The sequence below is a fragment of the Lissotriton helveticus genome, chromosome 8 (assembly GCF_964261635.1).
Source record: "Lissotriton helveticus chromosome 8, aLisHel1.1, whole genome shotgun sequence".
In the NCBI taxonomy this organism is placed as follows: Eukaryota; Metazoa; Chordata; class Amphibia; order Caudata; family Salamandridae; genus Lissotriton; species Lissotriton helveticus.
In genome coordinates this window covers 961,939,636-961,956,082 of record NC_136069.1, presented here as the reverse complement: position 1 = coordinate 961,956,082, position 16,447 = coordinate 961,939,636, and the positions used below count along the sequence as shown (strand labels likewise).

The 16,447-nt window shown below is 41.9% G+C and overlaps 1 protein-coding gene and 1 pseudogene across 1 annotated transcript in view; both read right to left on the bottom strand.

Annotated features, from left to right (window-relative positions):
• Positions 1-16,447, bottom strand: part of IL1RAPL1 (interleukin 1 receptor accessory protein like 1) — a 2,344,491-nt gene that overhangs the window by 428,423 nt on the left and 1,899,621 nt on the right. The gene's annotated exons all lie outside the window — the stretch shown is intronic.
• On the bottom strand, positions 1,655-2,131 carry LOC144771830 (E3 ubiquitin-protein ligase E3D pseudogene; annotated as a pseudogene).

The window sequence follows — 16,447 nt, the reverse complement described above, 5'->3', positions numbered from 1 at the left end:
AGAATGTACGTGAGTGGACAATCTGGAACAGGAAAATGTTTTTTAATTAAAGTAATTACAACTTATCTACAGAAAAGAACTGAGTTGCATTTGTCTTGTGTTGTCACTGCTCCAACTGGGTTGGCAGCACACAATATTAAAGGAATTACTTTACATTGTTTATTAATGCTACCAGTAGAGCATGAAAACAAATTGGAATACCACAAGCTATCTGGAGAAGCTTGTTGTGAAGTTTCAAGAGTGTTGAAAAAAATTAAACTTCTCATTATTGATGAGGTAAGCATGGTATCAAACTTAATACTTGCCTTTGTGCATTTAAGAATGCAGCAAATTCTTAAAACAGAGTATGACGTATTATTTGGAGGAAAGCACGTCATAGTTTTTGGAGATCTACTACAACTTACTCCTGTAAAAAGAACAACCAGTGTTTAAAACACTGGCGCATGAAGATACCAGAAAGTCTTTGGGGAGCATTGGAAATGTTAACATTTGGTCATTTTTTGAATATAAGGAACTTATTACAAATATACGACCGGCAAATGATACTTATTATGGAAGTATTCTTCAAGATATAAGAATTGGAAAAGTGACTGAACATGGCAAACATGCTTTACAGAGACGATTACTTTCCAATTTGTTTCCAAATGAAAATATTGTTCCTGAGAAAATATATATGAGAATTGCAGAAAACAAATCCGTAATCTGCTTAATGCCAACACTGCGTGAATGTTCTATATTCAGTGAAGAAATTTTAAAGTTGGAAAATGAAGAAATTATTAAATTGGAAGCTATTTATAAAAGACAACATGAAGAAATCACTATTATTTTGACCGAAAAGTTGAAGAGGAAATTGGATTCTTTAGAGAAATCGATAAGTAAAACTGCTTGTTTAGAAAAGAATGTATATGCATGTGTAAACTGTAGGGTGATTTTACGACGTAATTTGAATGTGGAAAAAGGTTTAGTAAATGGAGCAATGGGTAAAATTGTTGATTTAGTTTATTTTTTATTATTATTATTTTTTTTAAATAAAAAATGTTTTTATATTACTCATTCCATGGCAACACATAAAATCAGATCCCGGAAAGAGACATAAAATCAAGCATTCCAATTGTAGGACGGAAAGCAGGCGACTCTTCTTTCAATAACATTATACATTGGACAAGCCAGGATGTACGTGCTTCAGTTTCCCCAGTAGACACGTGCGATCTTTCACTGATTGCTACAGTTACCTGATGACTCCATGTCACAAGAACTGCTTTTCATTGAACACACAAATGCATTCTGGGAAAAAGCAGTCTTGATAAACATAGTTAACTGAGTGGATTTAACAAATCTATGGTTGGTAAATGGAAAGCTAAGATTGGTTTATAGGGAAAATAAGACATGTGACAGTTTCCTTCAAAGGGCAGCTGTCTTTGATAGAGAATAAATGCTCTAAACGGGCTGCCGTTTTTTTTTATAGAGAATAAATGCCCTATCAGACCTTTATTTAAAACATAACACGGGGCATCGTCACAGCAGTTGTCTCATAACATATATAGTGTGCAGTTCAACATTTATGTTCTGCCACTAGTTTCTCCTTTGCTGTGCAAAATTTATAGATATTGGTAGTATTCAGGAGAAGAATATATATCCAATGTATTGAGATTCTTCACATCTTGAGAAAGGCCACCTGAAAAGAATTCATGCAGCGTAGAGAGGCTTGCAAAGATATATTGCTTGAAGACAACAGGAGCAGTAATTCCAAGCAGGTGTGCGATGGGAATGTTAAAGAGTGAACAGCAGTATCATTTCCCCATGCCTTTGCAAGCTCCTCGTTCCTGTTTTTGGTGCAGGGGTGGAAAAGGACCTTAAGAGCATTCATGAGCTTTAAAGGGCTCAATTTTGGCTTGGAACTGTCTTCATGCAATGTGAAAATGTTGCCACTGACATGTCCGGCAGTCTATACCAACAACGTGTCAGAATTTTAAAGCCACAGCAAGAGGTAGACTTTGCCGTCCTGCCCTTGAATGATGAACCTGAACGTGCTACTGGCAGAGGAGAATTCTGCAAGTCATTGAGCTGTGAAGCTCTCCACATGGCAAGATCTTGGCAGCATGGTGAAGTCTTTGCAAGATGGCTGGATCATTATTTATCTATTTTTGTTTGGTTTTTTGTCCTCATTTACCACTATAGTATCAGGTGAAGTCGAGGGTGGGGGGTACGACATGCTGTCTCAGTTTATACAACTGGCAGGGAATAGGTGAGGTGGAATGCCCACATCCCTCAGCAATGGCGACTCCTCCCAAGACAAACACCACAAAACCATTACAGAGAAGATAGACAAAATGTCTGGTGGAAATTACCACCGTTTGGGCCCGGACTTAGTACTGGGTAACGGCTCTACAAATAGTATAAACCACAGTAGCATAATCATTGGACCCGGGGGGAAAAGAAAAAACAGAAAACTCAATGCTGCCAGGTCAACAGATGCCAAAATGTAATTTTACTTTGGTTGCCAGCCCTAGCCAGATCTAGTCTGGAGACCTGCAAGACTGAAGCATACCAATCATTAAGAGAGGGAGGTAAAGGGTCTTTCCACTTTTTGCAGATCTCCCTTCTGGCCAGTAAGATAGAGTAAAAGAACAAACTTTTTGCCGGATTCTGGACCCCTTCCAGGAACCCAAAGATGACGAGAAGGAGCTCAAGGACTACTTGGAAGTCCAATGATATAGAGAGAGTGTTACTAATCGCATCTCAGAATGAAGCCAGACGGGGACATTCAAAAAACATATGTGCATCTGAAGCAGCTAACAAACCTCACTTAGCACAAGCTACAGGCTTCCCCTCAGAGAATTTTGAGAATCTAAGAGGAGAATAATATGCTCTGGTAATAATACGCCCCTCCTGGTGCAATACTGGTTGGGGGATTAAGTTCACTTAACTCCTGAGTGACCTTGGGGGCCAAGAATCCCTTCTGGTACCTCCTGTAAGTCCTACACAGCAGGATTTCTGAGAGCTAGTCAGAGGCCCTCCCCATTCTCCACCAGTCTGTACCCGCAAGTCCTACTTAAAACAGAGACATTCACTGAATAAGCAAAGGTCACAGGGACTATATAATTTGGAATTAACATTAAAAAAACCTTAGAAATTCACAAAAAAACTAAGGTTACAGGAACGTTATAGTTAGGAAATGGAAATAAAAAAACTTAGAAATTCACTGATAAAAACATAGGTTACAGGGACGTTATAGTTAGGCTGACAATTCACTCATACGAAACCGGGGACATTCAGCTGTTATAGTTAGTGAGCTAACTATAACTCATGCCGCCGCAGTGCACTGCTTATGACCTAACATATTACCTCACTCATGACATGGTCAAGGACATCGCTGATGACATTTCAAATGACAATACTGATGACATCATCCAGTGACTATGAGTGTTTTTAAAACGTTTATGATTGTAGGCGTATTGGTGAAAAAATGTATTAGTTGAATATATATATATGTGTGTGTGTATATATATATTACCTACTGGCGGTCGCCAGTAGGTATATATAGTTAGGATTTTTTCTCTATGGGTTTTTTGAAAATTCTATGTCTAATAACTTTGGCGTTTGTGGACGGAATTGGCTGAAATTTTCAGGAAAATGGCACATTTTGTTTCTGAGCAGCCCCTGAAAATTGGGGGGGGGTTCGTCCAGGGGGGGGTCGAGAAAAAATGGGGGTCCCAAAACGTGTTTTTAACATTGAGTTTTCCATAGGGGCGGTTGGCCTCACTTTTAGCCCGAACGGCTGAATGGATTTGCACGAAACTTGGCAAAATTGTAGGGACTGGTAGCCCGATGTGCCTTTTGTAGGTCTCAATATATGTGCTACAGTGGATTTTGAGAAATTAACGTTTAAAAAAAGATATATATCTGTAACAGCGGACCGGGCAGCGCTCCAGGACGCGTACTTTTCGCGCAACGGAGCTTTGTGAAGCGAAGCTGATTGGTTCTCCGGCGTCTGTCAACATTCCAAACAGTCCGTAGCGGCCGCCATCTTGTCTCTCGGTAGGATCGAGAGACAAGAGGAGGCCATAGCGAAGGGGCAAATGACCATAAGGGGGAATAGTAGATCCTCGCTGACCCCCTAGGTTTGATGTGGAGGTTTTAAAAGGGCCCCGCGGGGCAAAAAAAAATAATAATAATAATAATCGAACGGCTGAATGGATTTGCACGAAACTTGGCAAAATTGTAGGGACTGGTAGCCCGATGTGCCTTTGCTAGGTCTCAATATATGTGCTTCAGTGGATTTTGAGAAATTAACGTTCAAAAAAAGATATATATCTGTAACAGCGCACCGCTTCGCGTACTTTTCGCGTTACGGAGCTTTGCGAAGCGAAGCTGATTGGCTCTCCGGTGTCTGTAAACATTCCAAACAGTCCGTAGCGGCCGCCATCTTGTCTCTCGGTAGGATCGAGAGACAAGAGGAGGCCAAAGCGAAGGGGCAAATGACCATAAGGGGGCATAGTAGATCCTCGCTGACCCCCTAGGTTTGATGTGGAGGTTTTAAAAGGGCCCCGCGGGGCAAAAAAAAAAATAATAATAATAATCGAACGGCTGAATGGATTTGCACGAAACTTGGTAAAATATTAGGGACTGGTAGCCCGATGTGCCTTTGCTAGGTCTCAATATATGTGCTTCAGTGCATTTTGAGAAATTAACGTTCAAAAACAAGATATATATCTGTAACAGCGCTCCGCTTCGCGGAGATAAAATTATATCTGTATTACCTAGCTGTTGCTAACACCAGTTAGCGACGGCTAGTAGGAGATAGCGACCATCTTGGGCCCCACTTTGCATGTGAGTGATATTTATCACTAATGACATGCAAAGTGGGCATGCCAAGATGTTAGCGACTGGAAACAGTCGCTAACATCGCTATCTCCTATTATCAACTTTTGGAAATATTCGAGATAAGCGCGAATATCTCCAAAAAGTAACAGCTGCCCTGAGCAGTTCTTAGCCATGTTATCCAATGGGAGGTGGATAACATGGCTAAGAGCATTAGCTCGGTAATGCATGAATATCGCTGAGTTTTCAGCGATATTAATGCATTGCGGTCATTTTTTATCGTATTTGCGATAAACCTTGATAATAGCAAGGTTTATCTGCGATAATTTCTGACGGTAAAAAAATCTTTGCAATGCATCGTTAGGGATAAATATCGCTTAACTTTGGTAATATGCCCCAACGTCTGTTAACGTTCGATTCGAAGGAAATCAGGAAGTGTTGAAAAACATTGTCTGCGCCATCTTGTCTTTTTTCAAATGCCACACTTTTGTCGTGCACGGCAGCCATTTTAGATGCCTTGACCAGACCCACTCTGTGCACGCTGTCGATCCTTAGCATGGCTCCCCACCCTCGCAAATATCTCACCCAGGCAGTGGTCACCCCCGCTCTCTGTCTTATGCATGGGTAATAAACCTCCCCCCATCTGCGCTGCTCTTCCCTGAGAATCACACCCTGTGCCCGCCCGACACCTCCCTTTCGCCCTATTCACTACCGCACCCTCTGACACTCATTTTCCTCTGTGTCCGATTGTCCAGGCCGGTCCTAGGCTATCAGCTAGCCCTGCAGATGTAGTTTATGGCCACAGCTGTAAAGAATCACCCCTCTTCAAAGGAGTTATAGTAGATCAAGGCCCACACTCGATGAGATCCGTCACAGCAGAAGCGTTGCTATTATCTGAAAACCATCCTGTATTGTGATTGGGGAGGGGACCGAGCGTGAAGCGGAAGATTCCAGGGATGACTCTTTGTACATCAAAGTTTTTACAATTATGTGTCACATTAAAAATATATAGCACTCCGACAAAGTAGTAAGATTATAAAACTTTAATAATTTATAAATATATACAAGAAAAAAAAAATAGTAATAACATATAAACATTTTTAGGGAAAAACAACGAAGTAGCGGTCAGCTGTGCGAATAGTCCCAATGCAGCACAACGTCCAGATTTCCGGCGTGGGGCGTCGCGGGGGGTGGGTCATCAGTAGCAAACTGTTGTGCGAATAGTTCCAAGGCAGCAGAACGCGCCGAAATCTAGATGACACGAAAGTGATGTCTAGTAAGTTGCCACCCAGCAAATAACGGCGTGGGGCGTCGCGGGGGTGGGTCAATAGTAGCAAACTGTTGTGCGAATAGTTCCAAGGCAGCAGAACGATGGCACCAAGGTGATGTCCAGTAAGTTGCCGCACTGGTTTTGGTATCCTACAATGCTGCTCCGAATAACGGCGTGGGGCGCCCCGGGGGAGGCGGCGTGAACGGGCCTCTCCAGGTGGAGTGTCATCTGTTGTAGTGGGGCGCCCCTTTACCGTTTCAGTTGCCATTCCGTCCGTTTTTGTTCCACTTTGTCAAAAGCCGCCATTCAGCTGAGTTGCGCCCACTCTTGCGGTGCAGCGATAGGCGGCTGTCACAGGACTCTCAAAATGGCGGCAGGCTCTTTCCTTTTTGGGCCTGGTCCACTGAAATGGCCCTGGGACACCTTGGAAATCGGACGCTTGTCTGCTAGGTCTTGGACCCCATTCTCGAAAGCGTCCCCTCCGCCTTGAGAATTCATCAAAAGTTTTAGGGGCCCCGACTCCTGCAGGCTTCTGGTGGGGAGCGGCTGCCATGATTGCTCGCGGAATGACCACGACGGAGCTACGAGATGGTGGTGCTCTCATGCTGACGCCAGTTTAGTCTGAAACATCCAGAAACAAGGTGGGGCTTTCATCGTTTGGGAAAAAAAAAAGTTTTCATCCAATGAAAAGTGTTGTTTTTAGGTCATATGATCAAGCCTTCCATCATTAGGAAACCAAAAGTAAAATGAACCAATGAAAAGTTTTATAAACAAGTCACATGACCTGTTATGCGGCATAGGGTATAAAATGCGGAGAAAATACGTTGGCACGTGAGGCGGCGTCAGTAGCGGACCGATGTGCGAATAGGCCAAAGGCAATACAACGCGCCAAGATCCGGATGGCACCGAGGTGGTGTCCAGCAAGTTGCAGCACTGGTGTGGCCATCCTACAATGCTGAAAGTCGGCGTGGGGCGCCCCGTTGGCCTGTGAGTTTGCGTCAGTAGCGGACCGATGTGCGAATAGGCCGAAGGCAGCACAACGCGCCAAGATCCGGATGGCACCGAGGTGGTGTCTAGTAAGTTGCCGCACTGGTGTGGCCATCCAACAATGCTGAAAGTCGGCGTGGGGCGCCCCGTTGGCCTGTGAGTTTGCGTCAGTAGCGGACCGATGTGCGAATAGGCCGAAGGCAGCACAACGCGCCAAGATCCGGATGGCACCGAGGTGGTGTCATAGTTGAGAGTTCTGAGCAGCGGTTGTAACACTGTCTGAAGCTTATTTGCAGCTGCTGCAGCTTCACTACGCGTCAAGATCCGGATGGCACCGAGGTGGTGTCTAGTAAGGTGCACTGGTGTGGCCATCCTACAATGCTGAAAGTCGGCGTGGGGCGCCCCGTTGGCCTGTGAGTTTGCGTCAGTAGCGGACCGATGTGCGAATAGGCCGAAGGCAGCACAACGCGCCAAGATCCGGATGGCACCGAGGTGGTGTCTAGTAAGTTGTCGCACTTCTATGGCCATCCTACAATGTTGAAAGTCGGCGTGGGGCGCCCCGTTGGCCTGTGAGATGGCGTCAGTAGCGGACCGATGTGCGAATGGGGCCAAAGGCAGCGCAACAATATTTTCTGATTTGAAGACACCACAAGGCGCTGAGATGCCAAGATCCGGATGGCACCGAGGTGGTGTCTAGCAAGTTGTGGCACTGGTGTGGCCATCGTACAATGGTAAAAGTCGGCGTGGGGCGCCCTGTTGGCCTGTGAGATGGTGTCAGTAGCGGACTGATGTGCGAATGGGGCCAAACGCAGCGCAACAATATTTTCTGACTGACACCACAAGGCGCTGAGATGCCAAGATCCGGATGGCACCGAGGTGATGTCTAAGTTGCGGACTGATGTGCGAATGGGGCCAAAGGCAGCGTAACAATATTTTTTGTATGGAAGATACCACTAGGCGTTGAGATGCCAAGATTCGGATGGCACCGAGGTGATGTCTAGCAAGTTGCTGTACTGGTGTGGTCATCCTACAATGCTGAAACTCGGCGTGGGTCGCCCCATTAGCCTGTGAGATGGCGTCAGTAGCGGACCGATGTGCGAATAGGCCGAAGGCAGCACAACGCGCCAAGATCCGGATGTCACCGTGGTGGTTTCATAGTTGAGAGGCACTTCATCTGCAGTGGGGCGCCGAGATCCGGATGGCACCGAGGTGATGTCTAGCAAGTTGCTGTACTGGTGTGGTCATTCTACAATGCTGAAAGTCGGCGTTGGGCGCCCCATTAGCCTGTGAGATGGCGTCAGTAGCGGACTGATGTGCGAATGGGGCCAAAGGCAGCGCAACAATATTTTCTGAAGAGAAGACACCAAAAGGTGCTGACATTCCAAGATCCGGATGGCACCGAGGTGGTGTCTAGCAAGCTATGCAGTTGAGTTGTGTGCGCACTTGCGGCGAATAGGTCGAAGGCAGCATAACAATGTTTTCTGAATAGAAGACACCACAAGGCGTTGAGATTCGGTTACCACCGAGGTGATGTCTAGCAAGTTGCTGCACTGGTGTGGCCATCCTACAATACTGCTCCGAATAACGGCGTGGGGTGCCCGAAGGGGGGGGGAGCCGGCGTGAATGGGCCTACCTAGGTGGAGGCTCGTCTGCTGTAGTGGGGCGCCCCTTTACCGTTTCAGTTGCCATTCAGCTGAGTTTCAGCTGCTCTTGATGCTACAGCGACAGGCGGCTGCAAGAGGACTCTCAAAATGGCGGCCTGTTCTTTGGATTTGGGCCTGGTCCACTAAAATGGCCCTGGGACACCTTAGAACTCGGACGCTCAATTTTTTTTTCCTTTCCTGTACATGCAAAAAAAGGTAAATGCCCGGTACGTTACACGCTTCATCTGCCACGATGAACTCTCCAGAGGAACCGAAAAAAAATATAGTTGTGGTAACTATACCATGCATCGTCATATGGAGAGGTGGCACCAATTAATTATAGTGCTGCATAAAAGAGAGATTTGGAGGAGAACCCCTGACCTGCTAGTACATTCATCAAAGAAGTGGCACTGAGAGCTTCAGAGGCAAGGGAAACGGTCCCAAATATTTAGAAGAACTTTGGAAAGATTAAAATGACATGTTTAGATTGTGGCAAATTAATTTCATGTGGACAGATGAGTGTTACTCTAATAAATACAGCATATGAACATCATCATAGTCGATGGTTGGTAGAGACATTTTGACTATATCCTGGACCTGCCCGTCCTCGCCCAAAATGGCGCCGGAATAAATGGGACTCGTAACTCCTTGTTGTGTACTGGTTGCAGAACCTTGAAATCACGAGATACGTATGCAGTTTTGAAGCACATGGCGGGCGGGGACGAGAATTGATTGAATATTTCGACATCCCTATTGATATTAAGTTCTGATGTGTTATTGATTACTGTACTGTTGAAAGTTCGAATTAACGTCACCCATGGTACTTGCCCGCAAATGTATATCTAGATAATTTTATTGTAACTGGCCCTGTCGTATTTTAATTATAAAATGTACGTCCACCGTTTCCGTAACTGTTAGACACCTTAGTTCTTGCAACCTAATGGCCCGCCCGTTACGTTCCTCTACAGTGTAAATGTCTATTCATCATATACGATTACAGTTTGCTCCGTGGCAGGCCCACGTGGTTATAGGCTCGTATTTGTATAATGAAATTTTCACAATAAAGGTTTTTAAAAGAAAACATGGTAGTAGTATATACATTGGTGTGTCAATGGTTTAAAAAATTATATTCTGTATTTAACACTGGGTGTAACAGAGGTTATATTAAAGTGTGAGGAGATGCATTGTATTGTCACATGAATGATATCATCAGTGATGTGACCATTGATGTCAAATGAGATGTCATCAGTGATGTCATTTGAGATGTCATCAGTGATGTCATCAGGGATGTCATTTGAGATGTTATCAGTGATGTCATTTGAGATGTCATCAGTGATGTCATCAGTGATGTCATTTGAGATGTCATCAGTGATGTCACTGACCATGTCATGAATGATGTAATATGTGACATCATCAGCAGTGGATTGCGGGTGCGCAATATATAGTTAGTGCAACTAACTATATATGGAATTTCAATGGTTTTGTGTGAGTAAAATAAGGTTTTTTAAATGCTAATTCCTAACTATATATGGTCTATAACCTATGGTTTTTTCAGTGAATTTTCAAGGTTTTGTAAATGCTAATTCCTAACTATATATGGTCTATAACCTATGGTTTTTTCAGTGAATATATATATATATATATTCACTGAAAAAACCATAGGTTTCAGGGGTGTTATAGTTAGCTGGACATTTCACTCGTTCAAAACCATTGACATTCCTCTGTTATAGTTAGTTGTACTAACTATAACTCGCGCGTCTGCAATCCACTGCTGATGATGTCACATATTACATCATTCATGACATGGTCAGTGACATCACTGATGACGTCTCAAAAGACATCACTGATAACATCATCCAGTGAATGTGGTTTGGTTCCATATTTAAATAAGTATTATATATATAGGAATCTGGATTGAAGACTGAGTGGATGTGTAAGTGTCTGGATTGAGGATTTAGTAGCACTGTGATTGACTGTCTAAGTGACTAATTTAAAGTGTCTCACTAAATATATGGGATAGTGATTAAACTGTGTTAATATCTGTATCACTCTGTCTCTTGCTGTGTAAACTACTGCATAAGTTGGTTACTACCTATGTGAAACCCCATATTAGTTTTTAATTAGTTAAGTGAGTATTTGTATGGGAGAGTGAGTGCGTGTGTGGTTGGGTGGGAGATGTGTGAGTGTCTAAAGATGTGTAGTTGATTTAGTAAGCATATGAGGTTAAGACTACATGTGGAAACAGTTGTTTGGGTGAGTGAATCTCTTTATTGGTGTGTTGATGAGTAAATATATTTCTCAATGATACATGTCCAACAAAGTAGAAATATAAAAGGCAATGTATGTGACAGTTGTTGTATATAAATAAGTATACATAAGAGTCAGTGATTATCTGAGTGACTGTATGGAAAACTGTATACTTGTAATAGTGTTTTTATAACACACTAAGTATAAGTTACTATCTATATGAATAAATAAAGTGATGTTTGTATAAGTTGTAGCTGAGTAAATGTAAGTATGATCAAGTATTTGCATAAGTGAGTAGGATGACTACATAAGTCAATAAAATGTGTGCTAGTGGGTAATGTCAATATAGGTGTATAAGTATATTTAATAGTGTTCTATTGATCTTTGTCAGCATGTATGAGTAAATGTATACATAAGTGTTTAGATGTGTGTGTAGATCTAGTGAGTGGGTTTTTAGAAAGTTGTATTGGTGTGTCATTGTTTTATAGATGGTACTCTATATTTTTTAGTGAGTGATGAAAGTTTATACTAGTGTTTGATCAGGTGTATCAGATTGTCATGTGTATGATGTCATCAGTGATGTCATCAGTGATGTCACTGACCACGTCATGAATGATGTAATATGTGACATCATCAGCAGTGAATTGTGGGCGCGCGAGTTATAGTTAGTACAACTAACTGCAACGGATTAATTTCAATGATTTTGTACGAGTGAAATATCCAGCTAACTATAACACCTCTGAAACCTATGTTTTTTTCACTGAATTTCCAAGTTTTTTAAATGCTAATTCCTAACTATGACATACCTGAAACCTATGATTTTTTCAGTGAATATATATAAATATCATTTTAGACATAAAAAAAAATTCACGGAAGTTGCGCACCCACCGCACCCAACACATATATGACGTCACGCGGAACTCGTCACCGTGCAAGCATCGCGTACAGTAATGCGCATATGTCAGGAATGCGCGAGCTGGATTCGCATACCGGTCACATAGTAATCACGCACATCTCAGGAAATACGCACCCATTGCACACCTTACGCGGATCCTTCACAACATTCCTAAAATTGCAGCTAGGTTCCGCGCAGCGATCGTGAAAGGTACGCTTTGGGTGCGTGACTCCCACAAAAAATTGGAGAAAAAAAACAATAAAGAAAATAATATAAATCTATTAAAATAAAAAATACAAAAATAAAAACAATATTTCAGTTTCAATATTTTAAAAACCGTTTTTTCCATTTATATTAAAAATATATAATGTAATTTAAAAAGTAAAACAAGTAAAAATACAGTTAAAAAACTGTAGAAAATCAATATTAAAAAATACATATAACTATTATTACATTTAAAAATTATCATTTAAAAAACCTTCGTAATTCTCTGAAAAAATCATAGGTTTGAGACATGTTATAGTTAGGAATGAGCATTTAAAAAAACCTTAGAAATTTACTGAAAAAACCATAGGTTTCAGGGCTGTTATAGTTAGCTTGACATTTCACTCGTACAAAACCATTGAAATTCCTCTGTTATAGTTAGTTCTTCTAACTATAACTCGCGCGCCCACAATCCACTGCTGATGATGTCACATATTACATCATTCATGACATGGTCAGTGACATCACTGATGAGATCACTAATGACATCTCAAATTACATCACTGATGACATCATCCAAGTGACAATCTGATACACCTCATCACACAGTAGTATAACCATTAATCACTCACTGTAAAATACAAAGTACCATTTTTGAAACCATTGACATACCAATACAAGTTCCTGAAAACCCACTCACTGATTCCTAGGTCTACACACACATCTAATCACTCACCTAAAGATTCACTCATACATGCTGTCACTGATCAATAGAACACTATCAAATTCACTTATACACCTATATCGACATTGACACACCAGCACACATCCTACTCAGTTATGCAGTCATCCTACTCACTTATGCAAACAATCGATCACACTTACATTTACTCAGCTACACACTTATACAAACACCTTTTCCATTATTCATACAGATAGTAACTCATACTTAGTTTCTTATAAAATCACTGTTACAAGTATACAGTCATCCATACAGTCACTCACACAATCACTGACTCCTATGTATAGTTATTTATATACGACAACTGTCACATACACTGCCTTTTATTTTTCTTCTTCGTTGGACATGTACCACTGAGAGATATATTTGCTCATGAACACACCCATAAACACACTCACTCACCCAAATAACTGTTTCCACATGCACTCTTAACCTCATATACCTAGTGAATCAACTATTCACACATCTTTGCACAGTCCCACACACCACCCAACCACACGCACATTCAGTTTCGTATCCAAATAGTCAGCCAACTAATCAATAACTAATATAGATTTTTATGTAGCTAGTGACCAAGTGATGCAGCAGTTCACACAACAACAGACAGAGTGATACAAACATTGACACAGTTTAGTCACTAACCCATGTATTTACTGAGACACTTTAAATTAGTCACTTAAACAGTCAGTCACACAGCTATTAAATCCTCCATCCAGAAACTTATAGATCCACTCATTCTTCAATGCAGATTGCTATATATATATAATACATATTTAAATATCAAACCAAACCACATTCTCTGGATGATGTCATCAGTGATGTCATTTGAGATGTCATCAGTGATGTCATTTGAGATGTCAACAGTGATGTCATCATAGATGTCACTGACCATGTCATGAATAATGTAATATGTGACATCATCAGCAGTGGATTGCGGGCGCACATGTTATAGTTAGCAGAACTAACTATAACGGAGGTATTTCAATGGTTTTGTACGAGTGAAATGTCCAACTCACTATAACATCCCTAAAACCTATGTTTTTTCAGTGAACATATATAAAAGCCGAAATGCATTTGCTGCTACCAACTGATGCAACCGTGAAATAAAGGGCTTGCACAGGACTCCCCTCTGGCATCCGCACTTTTCTTCACGAGGGAAGTGGTTGTTTCATGTTTAGCGTGCCAAGCCAGGAGCGCGTCACGGATGGCCCTGCTGACAAGAGACACAAACCAGACTGGCATCGCGCTGCTTGCAGTGTTTTTGTGCTCGAGGGATCGAGAGGTTATGTTGTCCGCCAAAGTGACAGGAAAAGGAGTGTGGCAGGTGGTATTTACCCCGTCAGGACGTTGTGTGCCTACACGGCTGTCCCGGCACAGCCCCAATCCTTGAAACTTGGTCCAGCAGCCCGAGGGAACTTGAGGAGGTACTTTGGGACGCGGAAGCTTCACAAAGAGTCACACCATTCGAAGCTGAAAAGGACATTGGAGCAGATGTATCCAGTGTTTCTGCCCCCCCACACTACCGGCCCGGCAGCAAGTCCTTGGGATTCTTCTTTTTTCATTTGAGTCGCTAGTATCATTGATCTGGTCTTGAGTTCAACTTTGTTTTTACTTTTCTCCAATATTCTTTCACTGTATCCACGGGATCTCAATCTTTCCGTTGTTTCTACAATTCTCTTCTCTGCATCTATCTCCATCGAACAATTTATTTTCATGCAAATAAATTCGCCATACGGTATGCTTGCAAGCAGTGGTTGTGGGTGGAAACTTTTCCCATGCAATATGCTATTTGTGGATGTTTTCTTACAGAAAAGTGAGGTCTGTATTTGGTTGTTCTCAACATATACTTTTAGATCTAAGAAGTCAATTTCTTTCCTGTTTGTAGCATACGTGAATTGTAATCCCACGTCATTGTCACATAGTTTTCAGTAGTAAGAGTCAAATTCAGTTTTAGTTCCATTCCAAATTAAGAACAAATCATCAATATATCAGACCCATAGAAATATCCTGTCCATGTCCATTTGATTTGTAGGGTTCCATGCAGTGGTTTTCTCCCACCATCCCATTGTGATGTTTGCATAGTTCGGAGAGAATGAAATTCCCATCGCCGTTCCGCATTCTTGTTTGTATAGTTGGTGGTGGAATAGGATCACATTATTGGTACTTTACCATGGAACTGACTCATATGCAAAAAATGTTGATTTCATACACCTTGGCGCGTAAGATGCAGCGCAATAGCACTAAAGCATAATATCATGATATGAAATAATGTGTAATATCTTATATGCACACTGTATGTTAAAAATGTTATAAATGTATATTTGTATGCTGGAAACTACTAGTCCCATAATGCACCCTAACAGCCAAATGGGATAAATAGTAAACATAGAAAAAAGCTCACTTACCGTGAACAAAGCCTGTGTAAGGCTGAAACGCGTTGGTGCGAGCTGGAGAAGTAAAATAAATATTTGCTGTTAAACCTTAAACCCTGAGTGCCGCATCATTGGTGAAAAATTGCATAATCGGGTCAGGATCCGGACCCTGTGCAGAGCACCCACAGTTGAGCGCGCGGAGTTGAAGGATCACTTTGGATAGAGATATATATATATTCACTGGAAAAAACATTGGTTTCAGGCACGTTATAGTTAGGAATTAGCATTTAAAAAACCTTAAAAATTCTCTAAAAAACTAAGTTTTCAGGGGCGTTATAGTTAGCTGGTTCAAGGGTGGACGATTTCTTATTCTACCACAGCAGACCCTTTTTTTAAGCGCATGTAACATTAGGCGATCAACTCTCAGGATATGGTTGCACAAATATTTTGTCACATTGACACCGTTGGAGAAATAAATAGTTCAGTTTCATCCAGAGAGAGTTTTTATCTCAGCTTACTCTATAGACCAATGAGTAGCTGGTTTACATCGGGCATATGGAGAACACAGAGTTTTTTGCACGGTAATATTGCAACTTTTTTACATTTCAAAGTTACCCCGCATGCATGCTTCAAACCGCGTACACTAACATCACGGTATTAGGAATGATGTGCGCATACTATAAAATAGTGTGAGTGATAAGGGTGGGGTTGTCTTTGGATCCGATACACACATGTATTGTTCAACTTTGTAGTTACAATAAAGTTCCACAAGTACTAAAAGAAACAGTGGCCCGACCAGCACCATTGAGGTCTGGCCCTTTAAATGCATCACGTAACGTAGAGATCATTGAATGAGCACTCGTACGTTTGAAGGCAGCGTCTTCAGTTTCACAGGAAGCCCTACGTGGTTCGTGTAGTCAGTGAGTGCCGAGAACGGTTTCAGCGTTGGCATTATTTCAGCATGATTGGCAGAACATTGATTAGGCATTATATTAATGTTTTACAGAGCTCTTGTTACCAAGAGGCTGCACACTCTATATGGGGAAGATGCTAATGGTGGACTAGTCTCTTACAGATTACACCAGTCGTACTTACAGTGCAGTAGACTAATGTGTTACGCTTATGTCATGTTGCAGTTTGATAACACTTCCAGGGTTCGCACACGTTTGGCATCCGGCCGTGGTAAGCTTTTTGGGTATGGCTTAGACTTATCTTCAAGAGGGGTTTCTGTTTCGATAAAATTCCCCACGAGCACCTATTTTACAA